This window comes from Pleurodeles waltl, chromosome 2_1, assembly GCF_031143425.1.
Source record: "Pleurodeles waltl isolate 20211129_DDA chromosome 2_1, aPleWal1.hap1.20221129, whole genome shotgun sequence".
NCBI classification, from domain to species: domain Eukaryota; kingdom Metazoa; phylum Chordata; class Amphibia; order Caudata; family Salamandridae; genus Pleurodeles; species Pleurodeles waltl.
In genome coordinates this window covers 224172877-224199309 of record NC_090438.1, presented here as the reverse complement: position 1 = coordinate 224199309, position 26433 = coordinate 224172877, and positions in this window count along the sequence as shown.

The following is a 26433-nucleotide window of genomic DNA, read 5'->3' as shown; positions in this document are numbered from 1 at the left end:
AGCGGACACATTCCCAGGTTTATGAAAGTTTGTAAACCTGTAAATACGTCAGATTCCATAAGTGTTGCGTTGGACCACCCACAGCAATACCCATAAAATGCCTCTTTCACACAGAGTTATGCATGAAAGGGGGCCTTATTTATGTGGCCATAAAAAGCCACACATATAGTAAATATGTGCGCAAACACTGTGCTGCCAGAGCATCAGAAATGTGACACTCCGGTGGCGTTATTGTGCCACAGAGGGTTTGTAAATATGTTTCTCAGATAACAAAAATCCTGCATTCTGGACCAAGATCTAGCTTTCCGCCTAATTTGGTGTACTTCAGTTCAGCAGTTTTCGCAGTATCATTGCTCAATTTTCCCATGGAAAAATGAATGGGGAAATGTTTTAGTGCTCCCCCTTTTTCTTGGCCCCCGGCTTGACTGATCACCACTGTGAGAGAATAGTACTGCTCCATATCTCAATAGCTAAGACACATTTCTGCTATTTTCCTTTGATGCAATACAGCTCATCAACTTCTCGTGCTGGGAATAGTGAATCTGAGCCTTAGGCCCTCATTATGAACATGGTGGGTTGTCCCGCCATGCCCGCACTGACGGCTGAAACCACCAGCCGGCATGGCGGGACAACCCGCTGCATAATGGACCGGGTGAGGGCCACCATCGGCAGCCCTCACTCACCGCCAGGCTTCCGCCGTCCGGCAGCCTGGCGGTGAGTGGAAACACTATCCGCCAGGGTAACTGCACTACCCTGCGGATAATGTTCCCATTTCCACCAGCCTTTTCCTGGAGTGTTCCCCCCTCCAGGGAAAGGCTGGTGGAGGGGGTGCCCAGGAGCACCCCTGGGGGCCCCTGCACTTTGTATGGGCAGTGCAGGGGACCCGGTGCAATGCCCCGTCGCGCAGGTCACTTGCCGATTTTCGGGCAGCAATTTGCACGACGGGTGCAACTGCACCTGCCGCACAGAGGCATTGACCGTCAATGTCCCAGCCGGGCCTTTCTGTGAGCCGGCGGGCGGAAACAATGTACAGCCTGCCGGACCACAGAAATGTTCATAATTTGTCCGGCGGGGGTTCCGGGGTCGCTGGCGGTCAGTGTTTTGACCTCCAGCATGAACACAGCGGTTGTTACTGCTGTGTTCATAACGACCACCTTAGTGTCTGGAGCACACAAACAGGAATAAAACCCAAGCCCAATGTCACCCAATGTACCAGTATTTTTATGCAGGGATTTCCTGGTTTGACGCAAAGCCACCGGGCTGAGAAAATCCTTTACACGTCTTTTATTTATATCCCAGGAGAGAGAACAAACACAGTCTGAGGTAAATCAATCCTGTCAGATGGAAATGATGGGGTGTGGAAGCATTAGCATAAAACACTAGATATCTCAGTTTTTACCTTTTGGATATTCAAAATGATTAACACATGTGATGAGGCCATTTTAGTTCTGATTGGTACTTAGGAGTTTACCTTAGCCTTTGGCTTGTAGGGCTGTGCCTCCTTCACCTACTGACTTATAACCTATTTAGCTTGCTCTGTTTTAGTCCATTTATTTTATTATTTATTTTAAGGTGGCTGCCTTTATTTACAGTTATGAAGATGACTTGATTTGCATTATCAGTGCAACTCTGTGAAGGTGTCATTATCAGTGTCATGATCAGTCATGTACATAGGTATTACCATCATGTTCTTTTCTCAGATATGTGTGATAGGAACGTAATGTACACTAGTTGAGGAGTGTTTATGTAATTGCCACAACATGTTTTCCTTCTTATCAATTGTTTGGGTACATACCTGCTTCAGGGGTATGACATGATCCATGTAAATACATCTCACATGGACAAGGTCATTAGAAGGATTCATTCCAAATGCAGTCTAGACTGCATGTTACCTTGCTGCAGAGCTCAGTCTCTGTGTCACCATGGAGTCTGACCTAGAGACCTCTTTCCAAGGTAAAGAGGATTGGGTGGAGCTTCTCATGGACATGATACTGGCAAATTAGATTTATCATACTGAGTTCCCATTATGTTGGAGATAAGTTTCTCCTTGTTAGAGATATATATGTCCTGTTTATTGTAAGATGGCAGGGTTTTTATATTCTCATCCCTGCAATTATGCTTCTTTTAGTGTTTATTATCCTAATCATTGCAGCTCAAGCATTTTATCGTAGATTGCAATCTTTTCAATAAATATATTGAAAACTCTTCTGCGTCTCCTTCATTGCCTCTCTGGGACTGGGAGTTGTTACTAACATGAAAGAAGGTCAATTTCTGTTCCACCACAACTTCCCTGAAATGAAGCAATCTAGGCTGCCAGAAATCACCCCTTACTGTCACCCCTTACTGTTTGGGTTTTTGGTGAGGTAGTGCTTGGGAGCCAGAAAGGTTGGCCCGATAGTTGCAACTTGTTATAGGAGTGGCTTTGTCACCTACAAACAAACCAGCAGTCTGACTTAGGAGTGAGAGTCCAACTATGACACACAGACTCTGGTTGTTGGAGGAAGGAGCAGAAGAACCTCTCCAACAGTCAATGCCACATACTAGTCTAATTAAATAAACACACATAAAGCGAGTTCAGTTTTGCAAGTTCACAAAATGCTCCGAAGGATAAGGCTGATGATGAATACAAGAATTACCTAGAGATATTCTCTGCAGTTTAGAGCACCAAGAAACATCATCAGCTAGAGTGTGGCTGTAACAAGCAGAAGCAATGGAAGACCATCCAATCCTGGCATTGGATCTATCATCAAAAGGGAAGGATTAACAGGAGGCGAGAAACTACAGCTAGAACAGAAGAGCATAACAAAGGTGCAGGAAGTGAAACAATACAACCTATACAGTTATGAGGTACCATACCCCCTGCCTCTTATGGTTAACTTGTACCAGGAGCACCTATCAAATTATTCTCATTTGTCTATGCATTTTGCCTTACCTGGCAGGCTCTCAATTAAAGGCGGATTTAAGGAAAGTGGTGCTGTACCCAGTGCAGTGCCCCTTTACTTGCGTCCCTAAGCACCCCCTCCTGCCACCATGTGTGCGCCGTATTTAAATACGGTGCACCATGGCACAGGTTAAGGGGCAATAGCATCATTTCTTTTGCACTATTGATGTACATAGGGGCCCATTATAAATAATCATATGCCCCCTTTTAACGCCTGCTCTGAGCAGATGTTAAAAGTGCTGAAATAAATGGCAGAAGGAAATCTTTAAGATTTCCTTGCACCAATTTTTCAGCCCCCCTAACAAGGGAATGCCCTCCTTGCATACATTATGCCTGGTGCAAGCATAATGTGGTGCAAAGGTTTACAAAGTGGTGCAATACATGCATTGCGTCACTTTGTAAATATGGTGCAGGAAATTACCTTTTTAGCACTGCCTTCACATATACAAAATGACCCTATGGCAGCACTAAAGTGGCTTTAGGGGCACTTTAACTTGCCCCTTGGCGTCTCAACCCTAGCCACTTCTGTCAGGTACTCCATAACCATCAGGAACCAATAGTCATTCTTTGATTTGGCCCTCCTGTAGCTCTTGTATGCTGTGAAGGATAACCATTGCTTAATTTCCCTTTCTAATTGCAAGTCATAGTAGCGCTTCGTTCCATATTTCTCTCTATCAATTACAACTCCAGGGACGACTAATGTCTCAGGGAGCCAGCACAATATTCACACTCATCATGCTTTATTTTTTCCCATTCAAGGTGGGAGACCTGGGCCTGTTCAACTGCAGCACTGGAGTGGCAGCCTCATCAGGAGGCAAAGAAATGGAAAAGATGAGAGGCACTGGGCAGGTGTGAATCGTGCCTGACCATGCAGACTAGCACAATCTATAATATCTGTGCATGGATGTCCAACAGTGGGGTAGAGGCACCTATTTGGAAAAAGAAGCAGCCCTCCAGGTGCTTCAGTCTAAAAAGGGAGAAGGAAAATGTTTTGCTACAGCTTCAAGAAAATAAATTGAGGGGAAAGGCATGCACAGAAGGCTCTGGACCACCTATCAAAATTTGCAGTTTATTGTGGTGATGCCCTAGAAGGACAGGAGTACCACAAGAAGAGCACCACTGTATATGGGCTGGGGGTAGCTAAGGGAGTAGCAGGCCCCCCATTGGAGCCCACCATTGCTTCTTGTGTGCCACCCTCAATCTCCTAAGTAACAGTAAGAGTGACACTGGGAGAGCTGCATTTGAATTTGTAAACATTCCTGCAGCTAGGTCTTTTTTTTTAATCTTTTGTTCAGTGTGTTGAGCTTATAACCATGGCATTATTGTTTGCATTTCTTAATGATATATACAGAAAAGGAAGTCTATGCACATTGCTGATTTAAATTAAACATAATTTCAGTACAGATTGTTAGTAGTATCTGGAAGGGTTTCTTAATATGGTGAAAGTCTGACAAATTAAGTAGGTCTGACTTTTTTTATAGTGTACAAAAATTGATGGATGGAATACTTCAATTGATCTCAGTCACTGGTAATTCCTCGGGCAGCATCCCAATCAATTGTTATTTTGTACACCATTGCACCTCAATGTGGACACAACCATATGCAAGTCAATCTTCAATCTGCTCCAGTGGGAACAATCCAGCCAGAATTGCCAGGCCAGGTCCTCCCTGAACCAGAATACAAACAACCCAGGAACATTTCAACCTAGATTGGCCTCATCAGCCAGGTATAGCTTGAGAGCAGTGATACAATGTGCACAGGTTCCATGTTTGGAATACTTATCAGACTTAGGGTGACACAGTAAAGTATACTCAGGGTTACACCAGAGTCCATTGTTATTTTGCACACCACGTCACTTCGGTTTGGACCCAGCAACGTGCAAATTAGACTTGATTTGACAAAGAGTGAAAAGTTGCACACCATGAAGTTTTATTAGTAGATTAGCAAAGTTACAAAAGCAAATCAGTCAAATTAGCCTTAAATCAATAAATATCAGATTAAAGCATAGATTAATATAATTTGAGCAAGTCAGAAGAACAAATACAATGCCAAGGTATGTAGGGATTATTGTAGGCAAATCATAAAAAGTAATTTTCTCTGAAGGGTACATTCTCTAATGCTAAGCTAATGGTTCAGGGAAGGGTAAGCAGCAGACACCAGCAAATAAAGCCTCTAAGACAGAAACAAATGAAGGTTCCAATTAGACAAAGAAGAAATATGCTTGCTGAAGAGGTTAACCCTATCTACAAAAATAAAATAAGCATAGGCGTTTCAACAGAGGCCGGGGTATCTGATTTCCAAGGTAGACAGTAGCAGGTCTAATTGCTTGCACAAAAAAAAATAATGAAATTCAACAATCTAGACATGTCTACAGTTCTCTCAGAGAAGGAATCAATCAAATGTAAATGTTCATGAAGTTCCTAGCTTCTTCCATCATCACATGACTGATGCAATTGAAGATTTTAGCACCATGGCCTTCATAGATGTCGTGCAAAGTGGCAGGAACATCTCAAGCCGTCTGCCTCAAGAACAGGTGTTAAGATTTATTGTTCAGCTTATTAAAGGATATGTTAAGTGGCACACAAAATTGAAACATAACACTACTGTTTAATGAACACACTGTTGAAGCTTGGCTCCTGAAATGAGAGAAAAATATTATGTACGGTGGGCAGAAACACAACATCTTATTTAACATTCACCTTTCAAATTGTGATCCACAGTGACTCTGGCTACCTTAAAGTGAACACACTGTAACCAAGATTAATTATTCATATAAAATCATGACATATAGCAAGCCTAAATATTGAACATCATACTCAAATATGTGCTAAGCAATGATTATATGTGATGTGCATTTACATGTTATTAAAACAAATGAAAAATAGTGATAGCTCATCACCAAGATCCCTATTGCATCTGTTTATTCTTAGGACCTTGAATGAGTTTAAATCAAATGATTAAACATCTCTTAAACCATATCTTATTATGTGGGGAGCTTGCTTGCTAGTATTGATTGCAATGTGATTGTGAAAACTGGGGCTGTCTGTGTGATTGGTTTGGCGTGAAACTGACTTATTCTATGACATTCTTGAGTCTATAATATAAAATTGCTTTTATTTTGAAACTGTTAACCACATGCACAAGAATGCCATCCATCATGAGTCTAAATATAGTAACATTGATAATGAGAAAGAAATGAAAAAGCAATTTTTTCATATGGAGTTAAAAATGTTACTCTGGGCTCTGTAACAATTGAAATTTGTCTAGGTTTCCACATACGAATCACTGTAGTACAACAAACCTTGTATATCACAGAACTAATCTTCAAATGACAATCTACTGAGAACTAAACTTACGGAATGCTTGAATCAGGAAAAGTGTACTCAAAGTCTGAAGTGGACAAGGTTAAACATTTACACATAAAAGGACTGAAAGATGATGTGACATTGATGAATAATGTTCTTCTTCATCTAAAATATATGGATCCCTTTTATGCATGGTTGAGTGACTGGGGCTGGTGTGGGTTATTGTTCAGGTAACAGAAGGTCCTGCAATGAGATGGTATCACATTTAACCACATATGCCCCACCAACTGATTGATCCATTAGGTGTCAATTAAGTGAAACCTCAATAAATCACACAGCCAGAGGGAAGGGGGTTGGAGTTTGATGCATGAAAGGGAAAGGGGATTTGGGTAAAGGTGTGACAGAGATAAACACTACACAAGAACAACCGTTATCCAGGTGATGAGCGGCAAAACATCATCAATGTGCTGTGGAAGGAAATGAAGGAATGGGTATTACACAGTTCAGCTGAATGCATTACAAACAGTCCATCAGTCCCAGAGACCCAAGTTCATCTTAGATATTTGCATGTTCTATCATTTAGTTTTAAAAAGTACAAATTGAGCACAAGCAGTTCTAAAAAGTATGATTGTTAAAAGAAAAATGATACTCTATTGTCAAATTGAGCGGTACATCTGCATTCTTCTCAGAATGTCCATCACTTTTGGGTGCCTGGTTAAACCTGTCCAGTAGGTAGGTAAGCAGGAGTTTAGAGCGCAGCGTTTACCTTTTGTTCATGCAGGAAAGGAAAAGGCCTGTAGATCATAAAACAGAAACTGCATTGTAGAGTCAAGAAGAAGAACAGAAGCAAGGTGAGCTTCATGAGGAGTGTACCCAGAAGACTCAGAAGAAGAGAAAAAACAAGAGGAGTTCCACATTTGCTAGAGGTGCAGCACACAAACCCAGTAGCATTACACAAATCAACTTGCCTTTCTCCATTCCACAGAGCTGAGTTCTAGGCCTTGGAGCCATCCTCATCATGGTTTCCCTTTCAAGTTGTTAACTTCTTTTTTCTGGCTCTTGAGGTAGTCCCGACGTGAGTTCTTCCATACTCCCTCTGACTCTTAGTAACTCCATCCCACTCCCGACCCGAGTGAGTTAGACCTATAGTTCACTGCTGTTGAAATAGAGAGGCAGAATTTTGTATTTTGTGTAGATTTGTGTTTGCTAACTAAGGTGACTGGTGTGGTGCCTGAAGAACCTGAAAGAAGGAGTTTACCCTACAGGTAAATTTTGCTAGGTTTGAAGGGACCTATCACCTTCTGGAAAAATGTAGAAAAAGGAACACTCATCAGGACCCAAAAACTGCAAATCATCAAAATCAAGTGTACTAATTAGTTGAACACTATCCCTCACTGTCTGCCAGTGCTGCCACATAAATCATCAATCATCATTCACAATCACTCAATAATATATCATCACTCATTGGTGCAATAGTTACCTATTCCAAACAAGCACTGTGGTATGTACACAACTCTCCTCTTTGATGCATGCAACACATTGGAATTTGGCAGTCTTGTAAATTACTGATCTTCTGGGGCAGCCCTGCTAAGTGACGCAGAAAAAAGGATAGTCATAGGAGGGAGGCAAGCATTGTCTCAAATATCAGGAAGGAAATGGGGGGGGTCTTCTTGACTGCACATTGGTCCAACTCCAATCCACCCATGTATGTGACTACAAATGGTGGGGCAGTATGTATCAGTCACAAATATAATATTCCACTAGCTATATCTTTTGTTTTAGAAAGGAAAGAAGTTTGACAACAAATAATTAAAAAGTACTTTGGTGGCATTCTCAGTCTGGGAAATGGTGGTTGTCCTCAAACACAGGTGGTTCGCCCAGAAGTTGATAAGCTTGCACACTTGAATTTGACCAATCATCCTGCTCCTACTCTGTTTCAGGAACAGTGTAATTGTGAGATATAAAATGTTGGTTCACTTTGATCATGGCCAATCTCTCCACATTTTGAGATCTCTCCAGCTTGCTAATAGTAAAATAGTCCTAAACTGGGGAGGAGAATTTTCTCAGTGTACCAGTGACAATGTCTATAGAAGAACTGAGGATAGGTGGGTGTATATCCGATTGCCTCTCTGCAGTGCATACTTATACTGAGGTAAAGGTTGATGCAGGTCTCAGCAGGGCCTTACAAATATGGGAGCTGGTGGTGGTACCAGGCACTGTTCGAATAGGAGGGGTAGTGTCAGTTTCTTCTGTGCCATCATCAATAACAATGACTCTATCATCGTCTTTCTCTAACCAGAATATTTCCAGGATACCAAACTAGGTAGAATTATATGGTCCAGTGCATCAATCGCCCTACATGAACCTATAACTGAATTAAGATGCACTGTTCCAATAGAAAGGACTCCATTCCACCAAGCAGGGTAGGGGGTCTTTTCAGTCACCACATGCATTAATATTACAGGAACAGTGGCCATGATTCACCAATGGGTAACATGTTTCATCATCGGGCCATGCTCCTCATCAGGCCAACACTTACAATGCCTGACAGAGCCAACTAGAGGGCTCTTTGCTGGAGATCTTTTTAAGAAAGAGTGCTGGTAGTAAGTGGATGTTAGAGGGGCTTGGAAAACTGCTAAACTGGCTATAGGTGCCCAAGAAAACTATCTTTAATACAACTTGGCACCCTTGCGAAGGTTAAAAACAAAAAAGGTGGAAGTACAGAAAACAATAATCTGGTTCCCTACTAACAACTAAATGTATGTCAACACTCTAATTAGAGATTTAGATATTATTGAACTGTGTGTGGGTATTCCCTACATTACAGAACTGCTAATCAGATCAGGTGGTGATGCTTCAGGACCTGTTTGATGTGCCTACCCTCACTTAGAGAGTAAATCAACTCTACTCCTATTGCCTATGTAAGAAATAACTGAAATCTTATGTTGGAATCATGAACTTCTTAATGTGGAGACCCTCCTAGGTCAGGTATATGGGCCCCTTGGGATCGCATGATGCTGCCCGCTCTTTTATCAAGACAATTTAACTAAAGAGTGTCATGGTCAGTCTGACCTAACCCATCATCTAAGCTCATCATCTTCCTCCTCATTCCTTTCCATAATTCTAATTCTTTCAGGAACTTTTCTTTTTCCCCACCTCTCCTGGCAAGTCTCTGACTCTGCCAGGGTCCAGTCCATGTCCAGATCATAATCAGAAGGGGTACTTGGAGGAGATGGTGGCGTACCATTCCTTTGGCTCACTGAAGATCTGGGAGCACATGATTATAAAAGAAAAGGTTATTGCTTGACATGAAGCTGAACCTCCCGTTCTGCTCCAACTTCAGAAAGATTTACTATTGCTGGCTGTGGATGCTGTCCACTTTGCTCTGTTTCCTGAAACGATTGAGTACTAATTTGCAAAAGGGACAAATCCAATTTAATGTCACTGCTCGTTGACATCACCATGATTGCAATAGCGGCCTCGCAGGCAGACATGGGCTTGGGCTTAGGTTGGGGTGATGCTTTTAATGCAGGAGTGCTTCTCCCAGCTTCTTTCCCGGAGGCTTGTGCTGCAGACACAAGCTTCCAGAAAAAGGTTATGGTCAGCACACCAGTGGTTCAGCTGTTTCTTGTCAGAGTCACCAGATCCTCGGGGTCTGTGCACGTTCCCAACACTTCCACCACAAGACAGCTCCAATACTGCGATTAGATTTGTCACAGAGTCTAAGAGAGTCCAAGTGGGGAAAAGGGGATTAGGAAGGGAACAGCTGGGAAGGAGACCTGTAGGAAGCAAAAGGTTAAAACACACAACATCACAATTACATTTCATGAAATCAGTACTATGCTATAACTTTAAGCATCGTCATTCTGAAAACATGAACAACCGTTGTATAGTCTTAAAATGACTAGGCTTTTAGATGACTGAATACCTGTAGGGGAAACAAGAGAAGTTAGATACAACTTTCAGATTCAAGTACTTTCTTTAGCATGAGAATCAGGAAACAGTCTGAGTAATTTCTGAACCATCAAATGAATCTTATTTTAAGAATACATATCAGGAACACACATCATTACATCTAGAACTCTGGTCTTTTTGTGTTCTCTCAAAACGTTGGAAAGTGAATTGCGCACAATGCAGGTTTTTTATATCAGTATCAAACACTATAGAAGGATTGTGCACCATGAAATAACACAACGTAGATTCGAGGAATAAATCACACGACTTGTCAACTCGAATACTATCAAGGAAGTGCCTTAGAATGGTAGCGCACAGTAAATAACAGTATTTAAACACGAGGAAAGAATTGTGCGTCTTGCTGATTTGAGTGCTACCATGTAACTGCCATAAAATGGTAGAGCACTATGAATAACATGAATTAAAACATGAGGAAGGAATCGTGCGTCTTGCCGATTCAAATGCCACCATGTAACTGCCACGGAATGGTAGTGCACAATGAAAATCAAAGGTTAAGTCACTAGGAAGCGAATCGCACGTCTTGCCGATTCAAACGCCACCATGAAACTGCCAAGAAATGATAGCGTATAATGAATATCATGAATTAGCCACAAGGAAAGAATCGCGCGTCTTGCCGATTTGAATGCCTCCATGAAACTGCCAAGGAAATGGTAGCGTACAATGAATATCAAGAATTATACACAAGGAAAGAATCACGCGTGTTGCCGATTCGAATGCCACCATGAAACTGCCAAGGAAATGGTAGCATACATTGAATATCAAGAACCACACACAAGGAAAGAATCGTGTGTGTTGCCGATTCGAATGCCACCATGAAACTGCTAAAGAATTGGTAGCGTACTATGAATATCAAGGGTTAAAACACTAGGAAACAAATTGCGCGTTTTGCTGATTCGATGGCCACCATGTAACTGTCAAGAAATGGTAGCACACAATAAATATCAAGAATTAATCTCAAGGAAAGAATCGCGCGTCTTGCCGATTCGAATGCGAGCGTGCAAATGCCATGAAAAGTCCAAAACACACAATTACACACGCAAGAGCAAATTGTTTTAACATGAAGAATTAGGCCCAAGAATTTAAGCGTCTTCGATTACGGGGCCGGGGGCCCAGCCCAACCTCCGTCTTACCACCCTGACTATCACCACTGAGATATGAAGCGCAAAGGCCTGGAAGGTCATGGTAGGCCACCGGAACAAGAGCTCAGGAAATTGCTGCTGCTCTGCACCTGGACCTTTGAATAGTGAGCAGGTGGAGCTGGGCTGGCTCCCTTTTATAGAGTCTTGGCCCAGCCCACAACCACACCCAGGCACGCTGCAGGTAAAGCCTCTAGAAGGCCCTGGAAAGGGACCACACCCTGACTCACTCTGAAAGCCTGCAGCAATACATTGCAAATGAACAGCATTTATAAGCACCTTAAGAATGAATCTTCTGGATTGAATTCTGCAATGCAAAAGGTTAAACAATAACCTATCAATACAATGCATAAATTACATTATCTTGAGAGCGTTGGGTTTTTGCATTCTCGTGGCCCGTAGAGCGCGCACTGTCCTGGTGTTGACATTTCTGCTCACTGGCCACTTTCTTGGCAGCACCTTTCTTTGGGGCCATCTTTCAGCTATCAGTTGGCAGTGACACTGAGCTTCACAAGTGGATGAGATAGGAGGACTTGCATCACATGCTGTGTGGTCTTGTGTCTTTGGACTGGTCTTTGTCTGGCGGTGCAGTGGGTGATGTTGTTTAGCCATTTTAGTAATAGCTCCATGCACGTTAGTTTAATACACTAGGCCACTGTGCACCTTGACCTAGATATATTTTATTCAGCTTTGCATTGTTATTTTTACAATAACCAGTTTTACGGTCTTGTTTTAATTTCTTCTATTTAACTGTTTTGCTTAGCCCAGCACTGTGTTCTCAAACAACCCATTCTTGGTCACTTTGTGCTTCAGTCAAGGCTACAGTTTCGTACATTGCCGGTGAATGTGGTAGACGTTTAGTCTCCAACATTCGTAGAAAATACACATCCTTACGTACGGACATTTTCTTAGAACATTAGCTGTGTCACCCATCGTGGGTCAGACTCAGTCTCGCACACTGTGGACGATCTTGCTGCTCAAAATCCAGTAGTCTCATTAGAATAATGAGAGCCTATGCAACATCTTCTCTTGTGCCCCGAAGAAAACAAAAATCAAGAGAAACACTTAGTGAAACATGGCTTTGTGGCAGTTTGAATTAGTAAAGGCAAATACATATAGTTTAGTGTAGTTGTTTTTTTAATGTATTATCCTAAATAATTAACAACAATATAACCAACCATTTTAAAGTCAGACAGCACCATCATAGCATAAAATGTAATTTCCAATGAGGATAACAATATGCAGAGGTAACTCTTTGCTTTGCGCACATCTATTCTAAAGGAGACACATGTGGCAGTCAGGGAGGTACATGGGAAAATGAAATAATATCTAACAAATTAAGGCTGGAGTGCGCATATGGCAGGCAGGGGCTCTAGTGGGAAATTGAACAGTACCTACAAAAATGAATGCTGTTGTGCAGCTGTGCAGCTATGGCAGTTAGGACAGTGAATGGAGGCAAAATGCAAAACAATAACAATAAAAATAAATTAAAACATTAAAACAAAAAAATAAAAAAAAATTAAGAATTACAAAATAAAATAAAATAAAAACATTAGAACAAAAATTAAAATAAAAAAAACAAAATGAATTGTTGATGATTTGTTCTAGGAGAGTATGAGAAACACCTTGAGAGGCAAGTAGGTGTAGGTGAAAAATGCATGTAATATAAAGCACTGTTCATCATAATCTTGTTTATCATATATATATACTACAATGACCCTCAAGCATATTATAAATGATAAAAAAATGAACAAAAACAAAAAGCCAAAGCCCTCACCCATAAAGGTCCCTAGAAAATGCTTTTGAAACTGCAGTAAACAATGGATGGCTGCACAGAACCGTCACCCAACAACAGCAAGCAAGAAGATATAGAAAACAAAAAACTTACAAAAGCCTAATGTAAAGCACATTGGTTGGTTACATAAAATTGCCTCTGGCCACCTGATCAAACTATCAACAGCAAGCAAAGAGGCATGCAGAACAAAGAACAGATGCAAGCCTATAGCAAAAGCACACTGGCCGGCTACATAAAATGGCCTCCGGCCACGTGGTCAAACCTACAACAGCGAACAAAGAACACATGCAAGCCTATGGCAAAAACACTCTGGCTGGTTGCATAAAATGGCTTCCAGACACATGGTCAAACCAACAAAAATGAGCAAGGAGGCATGGAGAACAAAGAACACAAGCAAAATGGTCCCTGACAAAATGGCATGGAAAACAAAAAGAAATGGTGGCCTATGATAAACACACTTACACCCACATTGGGCGGACAAAGGTAACACTGAAGAAAACACTACCTTTCATTCAGGAATGCCAAACACGAATATTAACTGAGGTATGAACATTTTATTATAACACACATCCTCCTATGGCATCAAATATTACCCCACGTACACACTTTTTGCAAAAAAAGGTGAAATGCAAAGAATAACTGACATTTTCTATTTAATTGAATGCCATACCTGCACCAAATGATGTTTAAATTAAAACAACATACAGTTCTTTTATATATTGATGACTAGCACTGGGCCTACTGGCTGGATGGCCCATTGGCAGGTTAGGCGACATAGTAAAATAAATGAATATTGCAAATGTAATACACACTGAGAAAAGGCACTGAACTGTGCAACCTTTTTTCTTTAAAGAAGGTGAAAACTGAAATTCAAAAAAATAACTAGGTCCCTAATGAAACTCAAGGACTCCCATCACAATGAAATGTAAAAATAAAATAAAAAGTACAAAGATATGCTTGTGCACGCCCTATCCAACAAACAATACCACTATCCAATAGTTTTTTAATAAAAAAGTCCTTAAATCCAATGCTATATGTTCAGCAGAGAAAGAAAGTGATTCTTCCAACTCAAAACCCAAGTGAAAGTGGCCAGGAGATGGAGAAAACACTGGGAACAGCCTGTGGGACAGGAACAAGAAGTTGGAGTCTCTGGGGCACTTCCTTCCTGTTGGAGAAAAATCAAAAAAAGGCTTCTCATACTAACAAAACAACGTGCACGGTCCGCTGGAGTGAAAAATTCACTCCTTCAACTTAAAGTCTTTTAGAGTAGAATTAGCTGCTTCTCAAGTAGAGAATCTGCTCGAGGTGCAGCTGCGGTAGCTTGCACTCACCAGCAGCACTATAAAGGTGTTGTTACAGCCAGCAGACATGCTAATGGGTGCAATATCTCTTGTGCTCTCACAGGCAGCCCGAGAGTATCTTGTCACTCACCAGTGAGTGCCCAAAATAATTCTGCCATGCACTGGATGGTGAAATTCAGGCAACTGTTTTACTCCACATATTGCTGAGTGCTGAAATTCTGCAAACTCCGTGAGTGGAGTGAAGTTTTCTGCCCACCCCTATTTGGTAGGTCCTGAGATGGTGAAGTGGATGCTGTGGTGGGCAGTCCAGGTGAGCTGTGAGACGTGATTGTACTTGACTACGTTGCTGGAAGATACAATGGGGTTCATTGTGTGTCCTGCAATGTAGGTGAGGTCAATGATGAGTTGTTTGAGGCTCATGTTGCTCATGTTTTCAGGAGATAAGTAGTGTTGGTGTCAAGGTCATCAAACTATATGTTAAGATCTCCTAAGAAGATGTAGTTCTCAGAGTCAGTGGTGAATAGGGTGATGAGGTCAGGGATGGTGTCACAGAAGTTGGGATGTGGTTCTAGTGATTTACAGGCAAAGGTGCCTCTCACTGTACTTTTTCCATCTGTGTGGATTTGGAAGTTGAGAGGCTCCATTATCAGGGTTGAGTCACCTGTAGAGGTCGTGCAGTCAATGGTACCTTTGTAGATGATGGCAATTCCACCTTTGTGCTTGTTGGTTTGGGCCTAGTGTAAAGCGATGTCCGGCGTGGATGCAGAGTTCAGCCAAGTCTCGGTAAGGAAGTAGGTAGCTCAGATAGTAAAGAAACTTCAGTACCAGCAGGGTGAAATTGGTCATCTGCCTGGGCAGTTCAAATAGTGTCTAGGGTACTATGCGACTTTGGGCCTCATTAACAGGCTGGCAGTCATGAGAAGGCCAGCCTCACAGTGACAGTCAGATGCCACAGCCCAGGTTGTCCGACTTCTACATTACGACCCTGGCGGTTGGACCACCTGGGGACTGCCGTCCCTACCAGGAACTTGGTTTCTGATGGGCTGATAGCTGTCTGAGTTGTGGTCAGCCACGGCGGCGCTGCAGCTAGCACCTCAGTGCTGATTAAAACTCAGCTTTCCACCAGTCTTTTCATGGTGGAACCCTGCCATGAAAAGACTGATGGAAAGTTAGTGTATGGGGCAACAGGGGGGTCCCTGTCTGCCACTGCCCCCTGGCCAGCACTCTTGCAATGCTCACTGGCTGCCTTGCAGACAATTTACATTCCGGACAGTGCACTTTCCGAGGTTTCTGGTGTGCTACGGTATTGGCCTCGGCTCCCCTAAGGGAGCAGAGACTATTATGGTAGCACTGTTCCCACTGGTCAGCCTAGTGGGAACGTCATAGTGCAATGTTCCTGCTGGTCAGCCCCGGCATGAACATTGTAATATGATGGCATGACAGCAGCATCCCACCCACGAGTTTGGTGGTTTGCTTGTCCAACTGCCAAACTCATAATGAGGCCCTATGTGTCTTTCCATGGTCTGGCTGGGTCATACTAGGAGAACCCATTAGGCTGCTTTGCTACCACAGAACAACAAAGCTGTAAAAGTACAGTCAGATTCAGTGTTTTTAAGTTAGTACTTAAAGGCCATGTAATAATCGTTTTTAACTGAAAAGCATAATCCTACATATAATTCATGGTCACATCAACACTGTTCCATTGGCCGCTTAGATCCTTGATGTGCTGCTTCTTTACTTGAAGGAGATAGTAGAAATAAAGAATACAAGGGGAATCTGTTGTGTAAAACTAAACACACTGCAAAAATATATTAGAATCAGTTTAATGTTGATTTTATTGAAAATGCTGCAGCTGAGCAAATATAGAAATATGGAGAGAGATTCTAATTTTCTGTACCAACATGCAAGAAATAAACATGTTGAAATAAATCTCTCTTTTATGCCTACCACTGCTGATTTTAGAAAAACGGAGAGCAGTGGGAGGATCATCAGTTTCCTGTTTTCACTGTTGAAACTGCTCCTTAACCTGTTTTTCACATTGGCTACTGCCTCTATCAGTAGGCACTATGACATCAAAATCCAATTTAATAAACTGTTGCAACATGCTAGAGAAAAAAGACTTGCTGATTATTTTGGCTGGGGTCAGTACAAGGACATTCCATAGGTATTCAGACGGTTCTCCAAAGCACAGCTATTAGCAGGAGGGACCATACCCTTCTTACAGAACATTAGTATGTGTTAGACTTAATGACTGCAGTGGAGGGTTGAGTGTGCACGAAGATCAATACATTTTCCTCTAACATTTATGCCAGGCAACAACACGGACAATGGGGCTCTGAATCTTGTCATGCAAGCATTGCACCATCAACAAAAAGACACGCATGAGGAGAGTGCACAAACTTGTTCTCCTGGCTCCCCCGGTGGCTGACCAGTCTGGGCACGTAGTTGTTGCCCATTTTAATTGTATTACTGTATTTGTGCAGTAGATGGGGTGGTTCCTGCTGAAAAAATGCAATCCTCAAACTGAGTAGAATGCAAGTAGCTAGAGAAGTAGAAATAGACCTAATAAACAACAAGACCCCAACAATGTGACTGTCATGACATGGGTTAGATAGTGTAGTTGAAAATTCAACTATCAGGAGAATGTTAATATTGGAATAATCGATGCTGATGCACACAACAATAGATTCATATATAAGAAGGGAGTTCCATCAAAACTTTATAACTCACCCATCATGAACTCTCCATCAACTCCAGTACAAAAGTATGTGGTCAGGCAGGCTCTGAGACCTAGGCTGGAGATTACAGATTGACAGGTCAAAGGTGGGGTGGTGTATAGCCAGCAGGCTTATGTGCACACAGAAATCTTAGCTCCGTCCCACAGATAGGCGCAGCAACATCACAATGATCAGAGGAAATAGATCCCATTAAAATACATATGGCCAGACTGGTGCACGCATTTCCCAACACACCATAAAGTAAATTGCCTAACCAAGTTAGGAACACTTAGCCAATCAGAACACAGCACACACAGCGAAATGCAGCAACCGCGCACTCATTCAGGCCTGGCATCTAGACAAGTAGTCACTGGCCCAAATTATGTCCACACAAGGTCGAGGCACAACTTCTTTTGTTATCAGGACCTTATTTATGACTCCACTGTTCATATTCTTCACCTCAAAAGAAAAATGTAAGTATTTTATTGTACCAAAAGAAATGTATAAAACACCAAGCATAAGCAATGTACTTTGAGACAGTCCTCAGACCCTGGTTCTGTAACTGTTCTCCTGGCTGTAATGTTTAATTAAACAAACTGTTCCTGTTTTGCAGATGCCTTTTGTCTTTTGTTTTTTAAGGTAAGTTCATATTCGGGCAACATTTTGGTGACCCAGGCAGAAGCTGATTGGTTCCTCAGGTCTGAATGCAACCGAAGGAAAGGGACCTCGCTCAGACAGATTCACATTTGTGCAACAAGAAAAGGTGAAGCTGATGCCGCAATTGATTGGAAGTTTTGCTGAATCCAAGTGATGGAGGTCCATTGTTAGAAATGGGGTCTTTGGTTGACAGTCAGGTTACCCCCTGTTCAAGCAAGGACCATCACTCTAGTCAGGGTAAAAGAGACTCACCCTCAGCTAACCCCTGCTTACCTCCTTGGGAGCTTGGCAGAGCAGTAGAATTAACTTCAGTGTGCTAGGTGTAAAGTATTTGCACCAACACACACAGTAACTTAATGGAAACACTACACAATGACACAGCACAGGTTTAGAAAAATAGAAAATATTTATCTAAACAACACAAGACAAAAACGACAAAAATCCACAATACACAAGTCAAGTTATCAATTAAAAAGCAAAAAGAGTCTTTATGTAGTTTAAAACACACACTTACAATGTTAGCGTGAAAATGTACCTTGGGTGCATCAAAAATAACCCCACACGGGTGAGTGTGCATCAAAAAGGGCTTGTGATGCGTTGATTTCACTCATGAGCGAGACCTTGCGTCATTTCTCCTTCTTTTCAGGTCAGGACATGTCATGTCTTCTCTCCGCAGGAGAGCGATGCGTCAATCCGGTCAGCACTCTCAGGTCCGGGTAGGCTTTGCATTGGTTTTACACGTACAGTCGCACGATGATCCGAAAACCACGCAGCGCAGGTTGTGATCTCCCAGCCACCGTCAGCGATGCTGCGTGTCATTTCTCCAGCTCTGTGAGTCGATTCTTCGGTCGTGGTTCTGGCGAGTGTCAATTTTTAGCCACAGAGCCGTCGGCGTGCCATTGCTTCAGTCGCAGATCGGAGTCGCATTGATCTTTTCCCCGGACGGTGCTCTGTGCATGGATTTCCTCCTCTTAGGCTGCCAGCTTCTCCTTTCAGGGTCCCAGGAACTGGATGGGCACAACAGGGCAGAGTAGGAGTCTCTCCAGAGACTCTAGGGCCCATATTTATACTTTTTGACGCTAAACTGCGCTAACGCAGTTTAGCGTCCAAAAATTTAGCGCCGTCTAACGCCATTCTGAAGCGCCATGCGGGCGCCGTATTTATGGAATGGCGTTAGCCGGCGCTAGCAGACCGGCGCTGCCTGGTGTGCGTGGAAAAAAACCACGTAGACCAGGCAGCGCCGGCGTAGGGGGAAAATGGCGTTAGGGCGTCTTAAAATGGGGCAAATCAGGTTGAGGCAAAAAAATCGCCTCAACCTGATTTGCGCCATTTTTTTAGACGCCCAGACGCCATTTAAATGACTCCTGTCTTAGTAAAGACAGGAGTCATGCCCCCTTGCCCAATGGCCATGCCCAGGGGACTTATGTCCCCTGGGCATGGTCATTGGGCATAGTGGCATGTAGGGGGGCACAAATAAGGCCCCCCTATGCCACCCAAAAAAAAATAAAAAAAATAAAAAATTATACTTACCTGAACTTACCTGAATGTCCCTGGGATGGGTCCCTCCATCCTTGGGTGTCCTCCTGGGGTGGGCAAGGGTGGCAGGGGGGGTCCCTGGGGGCAGGGGAGGGCACCTGTGGGCTCATTTTGAGCCCACAGGCCCCTTAACGCCTACCCTGACCCAGGCGTTAAAAAGTGGCGCAAATGCAGGGTTTTTTGACCCGACCACTCCCGGGCATGATTTTTGCCCGGGAGTATAAATACGACGCATTTGCGTCGCCGTCATTTTTTTAGACGGGAACGCCTTCCTTGCATCTCATTAACGCAAGGAAGGCGTTCACGCAAAAAAATGACGCTATTTGCCCATACTTTGGCGCTAGACGCGTCTAACGCCAAAGTATAAATATGGCGTTAGTTTTGCGCCGAATTTGCGTCGAAAAAAACGACGCTAATTCGGCGCAAACGGAGTATAAATATGCCCCTAGGTGCTGGTAGAGAGAAGTCTTTGCTGTCCCTGAGACTTCAAACAACAGGACGCAAGCTCTAAATCAAGCCCTTGGAGAGATCTTCTCAAGATGGAAGGCACACAAAGTCCAGTCTTTGCCCTCTTACTTTGGCAGAAGCAGCAACTGCAGGATAGCTCCACAAAGCACAGTCACAGGCAGGGCAGCTCTTCTTCCTCAGCTCTTCAGCTCTTCTCCAGGCAGAGGTTCCTCTTGTTTCCAGAAGTGTTCTTAAGTCTGTGGTTTTGGGTGCCCTTCTAACTTCAAAGGAAAGTCTCTTTAGAATGTGAAATCCTGCCTTGCCCAGGCCAGGCCCCAGACACTCACCAGGGATTTGGAGACTGCATAGTGTGAGGACAGACACAGCCCTTTCAGGTGTAAGTGACCACTCCTCCCCTCTCTCCTAGCACAGATGGCTCATCAGGAAATACAGACTACACCCCAGCTCCCTTTGTGTCACTGTCTAGTGTGATGTGCAACCATCCGAACTGTCAACCTGACCCAGACAGGGAATCCACAAACAGGCAGAGTCTCAACCAGAAATGGTATAAGCAAGAAAATGCCCACTTTCTAAAAGTGGCATTTTCTAACACACAATCTTAAAATCAACTTTACTGAAAAATGTACTTATACCCCTTTCTGCCTTTGAAATATGCAAATTTCAAATGAAAGTCTCTGTTGTTCAAAAGATCCTACCTTGCCCAGACCAGTCCCCAGACACACATCAGGGGTGGGAGACTGCATTGTGTAATGGCAGGCACAGCCCTTTCAGGTGTAAGTGACCACTCCTCCCTCAATTCTAGCTCAGATGGCTCATCAGGATATGCAGGCTACACCCCAGGTCCCTTTGTGTCACTGTTTAGAGGAGAATAACAAACAGCCCAACTGTCAGTCTGACCCAGACAGGAAATCCACAAACAGGCAGAGTCACAGAATGGTTACAGCAAGAAAATGCCTACTTTCTAAAAGTGGCATTCTAACAAACGAAAAACCAAGTTCACTCAAAGATGTATTTTTTAATTGTGAGCTCAGAGACCCCAAACTCCACATGTCCATCTGCTCCCAAAGGGAATCTACACTTTAATCAGATTTAAAGGTAGCCCGTATGTTAACCTATGAAAGGGATAAGCCTTGCAACAGTGAAAGACGAGTTTAGCAATATTTCACTGTCAGGACATATAAAACACATTACTATATGCCCTACCTTAACCATACACTGCATCCCGACCTTGGGGCTACCTTGGGCCTACATTAGGGGTACCTTACATGTAGAAAAAGGGAAGGCTTAGGCCTGGCAAGTGGGTACACTTGCCAAGTCAAATTTACAGTTAAAACTGCACACACAGACACTGCAATGGCAGGTCTGAGGCATGATTGCATAGTTACTTATGTGGGTGGCACAAACAGTGCTGCGGGCCCACTATTAGCATTTGATTTACAGGCCCTGGCACCTCTAGTGCACTTTACTAGGGACTTACTAGTAAATCAAATATGTCAATCATGGATAAACCGATTACATACTATTTACACAGAGAGCTTATACACTTTAGCACTGGTTAGCAGTAGTAAAGTGCTCAGAGTTCAAAAGCCAACAGCAACAGGTCAGAAAAAATAGGAAGCAGGAGGCAAAAAGATTGGGAATGACCCTGCGTAAGCAAAAAAGTCCAACATCCATCTTGAAGCCATTTTCACAAGTGTAAGAAACTACATCAGAGCTTTAGTCCTAGCATTTGGTGAATAGCAAACTAGGAAGAAACATAACCTACAGAACTCACCTTTTTTGATAGTCCGCACACTAGAAAGGTGAATGTTACTTGAATTGTTTGAATATTGTTTTGTCGCTTGACACCTGCGTATGACTCAGGGGTGATTACTTGGACTGTTCGTCATGACACCAATGGTATGCATAGACCCTCGGTGTGATATGGGGCTGGCATCTCAATTCTGCAAGGTGTCTACCACTTGGACAGCTGGGAGATACACAGGTGGCACATATGGGCCCTTGTGTAATATATGGCTGAGGCCTCACCGCTTCGACTGCTGGTGTGACACAGATGGTGGGCATTGATTCTGGGTGTGATATAGGGCCCATACCTCAATCTTATTTTTAATCTCAAAGGGTTTCTCAGTGCTACCAGTTTCTTAACACTGTTGGTATCTGAAAGAAGTGATATGTTTGGTCACTTGGACAGCTGGTCGTGACACAGTGGGTTTGCATGACTCCTGGGCGTGATATAGTGTGTGCTTTGGACATTAGAGAAGAAACAGTTTGGGTTCCAAGAGATAAGGTATAGCTTGTGTTTGGCCAAGGGTGGCCTATGGTTGTCAAGTTATTCCTTTTGACCTCTGCCTAAATTGTTGTTATCTCTGCCCCAGAGCCAACATTGAGGAGATTATCAGACTCACTTAGTGCCATGTACAGCACACAGCTTTCCCTGGTCACAGGGTACCATGCGCTAAGAACGGGATAAGGTAAATTTTACAAAGTCATCACTTGGTGCTTTGTCAGGTTTTTTTGTGTCAGTTGAAATGATGTTGTTTTGATATTATGGTGCTGGTAATTTAATGCAGCTGTGTTTTGACTTGAGTATTGTGTTTTGTGTGCCTCACTGGGCTTTAAGAATACATTGTTCATTCTTACAAATTGCTATTTGTTACCAAAGAAAAGCTTGCTACTTTGAAGCCAAATTTTAAAAAGTCTGAAATTAAAACTGCATGTTCGTCTAGGGTTTGAACCTCCATATGCACTGATAATTACATATGCCAATCAGGTTCCCGAGGCAAGCTAAAATGCTTAATACGTTTCCCCAGTCATTGCACACACAGAAACTAAGGCACAGATGTTTACCTGGCCACAGAAGGGTACCTTTAACACTGACATAATCAAACACATGAGAACACACATAGGTGGTCATTACAACCCTGGCAGTCGGTGTTAAAGCGGCGGTAAAACCGCCAATAGGCCGGTGGTAAACATTGTGCAATTACGCCCGTGGCAGAAACCGCCTACAAAGACTGCCACTTTAACACTCTGACCGCCATGACGGTACAAACAACACCACCAACAGACAGGCGGAGGACAAAGTACCACCCACAGTATCACAACCTACCAATCTGCCACCTTTTCCGGGGCGGATTCACCGTGGATAAAAACACGGCGGAAACAGGATTCCGAAGGGAAAACGCTCCCCTCTACACACCCCACGAGGAACTAGGACACCATGGAGCCGGAACTTCAAATTCTGCCTGCGATAGTCTTCCTGCTCCTCTACCAGGAGCACAAATGCCGGCGGCAAAGACCACGGTGAGTACTGCACCTGCGACACAGGGGAGGCAAAAAACAGGGACACACACACACAACACCCCCACCCCCACCCTCACCCACCACAACACACACACTAATCCATATTGATACATCACAGTTACACCCCCTAATCCCCCCGGAAGAATGCAAAGACAAAAGAAAATGAGTGTAACCATTGTAATATATTAAAATCAAGTAGGCAAAAATATATATTTACACCATTAACAAAATATACACCAAGCATAGTAGTCCAGGTAGTGCTCCAATTGAGTCTGTGGAACACTGGGCCCACACAGTATGGGGAGGCCCACACAAGATCCCCGACCATGACGGAGAGAACACTGCAGGGGCATCAGATAGCAATAAAACAGGCACCTCAGGGGGAGGGAAAGGGGGGGCACCTCAGCCGGTTGAGTGCAGGACGCCAAATCCACGAGGGGGCCACATGCCCACTGTTCAATCCTGGGGAGTGCAAAGCCACATTCTTTCAAGTCTATACAGTGGGTGGGTTGCCCAATGTTCAATCCTGGGGAGTGCAAAGCCACAGTATCTCAAGTCTCTACAGTGGGTGGGTTGCCCACTGTTCAATCCTGGGAGTGCAAAGCCACAGTCTCTCAAGTGGATAACAGTCTCCACTGGTTCTGGAGGGGGCATGGTGCCCAGAGTGCTTCATCCTGCTAAGGACAGAGGTAGTGGATGACAGTCTCCACTGGTTCTTGAGGGGGCTTTGTGCCTAGAGTGCTTCATCCTGCTAAGGACAGAGGTAGTGGATGTATCTCTCCACTGGTTCTGGAGGAAGCTTTGTGCCCAGAGTGCTTCATCCTGCTAAGGACAGAGGTAGTGGATGTATCTCTCCACTGGTTCTGGAGGGGGCTTTGTGCCCAGAGTGCTTCATCCTGCCCGTGACTGACTCAGTAGCGTCAGTGCCCTTGGCGCTCATGGGCCAGCGGTGCTTGAGACGGCGGTGCCCTGTTCAGTGGGGCTTGAGACGGCGGTGCCCTGTTCAGCGGTGCTTGGGACGGCGGTGCCCTGTTCAGCGGTGCATGAGACGGCGGTGCCCTATTCAGCTGTGCTTGGAGCGGCGGGCTCCTTTGCAGTGACTCAGCTGCTGGCGGTCCTTCATGGCCCAGCGGGGCTTGTGCTGGCGGTCCTCTCTAGCCCAGCGGGGCTTGTGCTGTCGGTCCTCTCTTTCCCAGCGGAGCTTGTGCTGGCGGTCCTCTCTAGCCCAGCGGGGCGTGTGCTGGCGGTCCTCTCTAGCCCAGCGGGGCTTGTGCTGGCGGTCCTCTCTAGCCCAGCGGTGCTTGTGCTGGCGGTCCTCTCTGTCCCAGAGGGGCATGTGCTGGCGGTCCTTCATGGCCCAGCGAGGCTTGTGCTGGCGGTCCTCTCTCTCCCAGCGGGGCTTGTGCTGGCGGTCCTCTCTAGATCAGCAGGGCTTGTGCTGGCGATCCTCTCTTTCCCATCGGGGATGACGGCTGTGGCCTCCTGGGCAGCGGGGATGACGACTGTGGCCTCCTGGGCAGCTGGGCTGGTGCTGGCGGTGGCCTCCTGGGCAGTGGGGATGATGACAGTCGCCTCCTGGGCAGCTGGGCTGGTGCTGGCGGTGGCCTCCTGGGCAGCAGGTCTGTTGCTGGCGGTGGCCTCCTGGGTAGTAGGGCTGGTACTGGCCTCCTGGGCAGCAGGGCTGGTGGCGGGGGCCTCCTGGGCAGCTGGGCTGGTGCTGGCCTCCTGGGCAGCAGGGCTGGTGGCGGGGGCCTCCTGGGCAGCAGGGCTTGTGCTGGCGGTGGCCTCCTGGGCAGCGGGGATGATGGCGGTCTTCTCCGCTGTGCTGATCTTCCCAGACTTGCTGAGTTTCTTGTGCCCCTTCCCCACCTTAGAAGGTGTCGCAGCTGACTCCACACTCCCACCGGGACCCCTGCGAGCGGCTTTGGTGGCTGGAGTCTTAACCCTCTCCCGCCGGGCACTGGCCAACTTCTGATGATTGACAGGTGGGGGACTGTCTGTGCTGTGGCTCCGTGCCACACTGGCTGCCCTGGTGGCCGGTGCACTCCAGATTCCGGTGACTACAGGCACCACTGGTCCCGGAGATGTTGTGGCTGAGGTGCTAGTTCGGGACCTAGGAGACGGACGGGATGGGGGAGGTGTGGGAAAGAGGTCAAGGTTGGATAGGAAAAGTTTCTTGGAGACACTGGGACGGGTAGCTGGAGGGTGTTTGGGAGTGGAGGAAGAGGTTGTGGTTGTAGGAGGTGTTCGTTTGCTGACTTTGGGTGAAGGTGCATGTGCTGGAGGCTGTCATGAGGTGGATAGCAGTTGGGTGGGTGTGTGCTTGCGTTTGTGTATCTTGGGGGCGTCACAGACACACTGGGAGAGGACACAGGGGACCTGTGAATGGCAGTAGGGGTGGTGACTGAACATGAGCGGGGTGTGGTGGTGGGTGTGCTGGTGATGGTAGTAGTAGCTGTAGAGGTAGTGCATGCAGGTGTGAGTGTAGACAACAATGGGAGGGAGGAGGGAAACGATGAGGAGGGGGACACAGTGGAGGCAGTGGATGTTGGTGTGTCTGCATGTGTGTGATGCCTGCGTGAGTGCCTGTGGGATGTGTGGTGCTTATGTTTGCCTGAGCTTCCCTTGTGTGTTGACGTGTGTGCATGCTGGTCTAGAGGTGTGCTTGGGATAGGCTGGGGTACAAGGGATTGGGTCTGGGTGGAGGAAGTTGGAGGGGGAGGCCAGAGACAGGGACAATGGCTGCCATCAGTGCTGAGGCCAGAGTCTTAAAAGCTTGCTGAAGGGCCGCCTGACCAGAAGGAATGCCCTCCAGGAATGCATTTGTTTGTTGCAACTGCCTTTCTAAACCCTGGATGGCATTCAAAATGGTAGACTGCCCAACAGTGAGGAACCTGAGGAGGTCAATGGCCTCCTCACTGAGGGCAGCAGGGGTGAAAGGGGCAGGGCCTGAGGTGCCTGGGGAGAAGGTGATGCCAACCCTCCTGGGTGAGAGGGCACGGGGCAAAAGCTGAGGGGCCTCTGGGATGGCAGTGCTGGAAGGGGGGGTGGCGGCTGTACCTGTAGATGGGGGGGCACAGATGTTGCCGCCACCACAAGGGAGCTCCCATCAGAGGACGAGTCCGTGTCACTGGTCTCAGGAGGTCCCCTCGCCCTCCGTCCCACTGGTGAAGTCCGATTCCGTAGTGTGGCCCTCCATGGCCATGTGGGATGCAGCCCCCTCGTGCTCCGGTGCCACTGCTCCTCCGCCTGATGATGCTAATGCACACAAGAACAGGGAGACCACAAAAAGGGGGGGA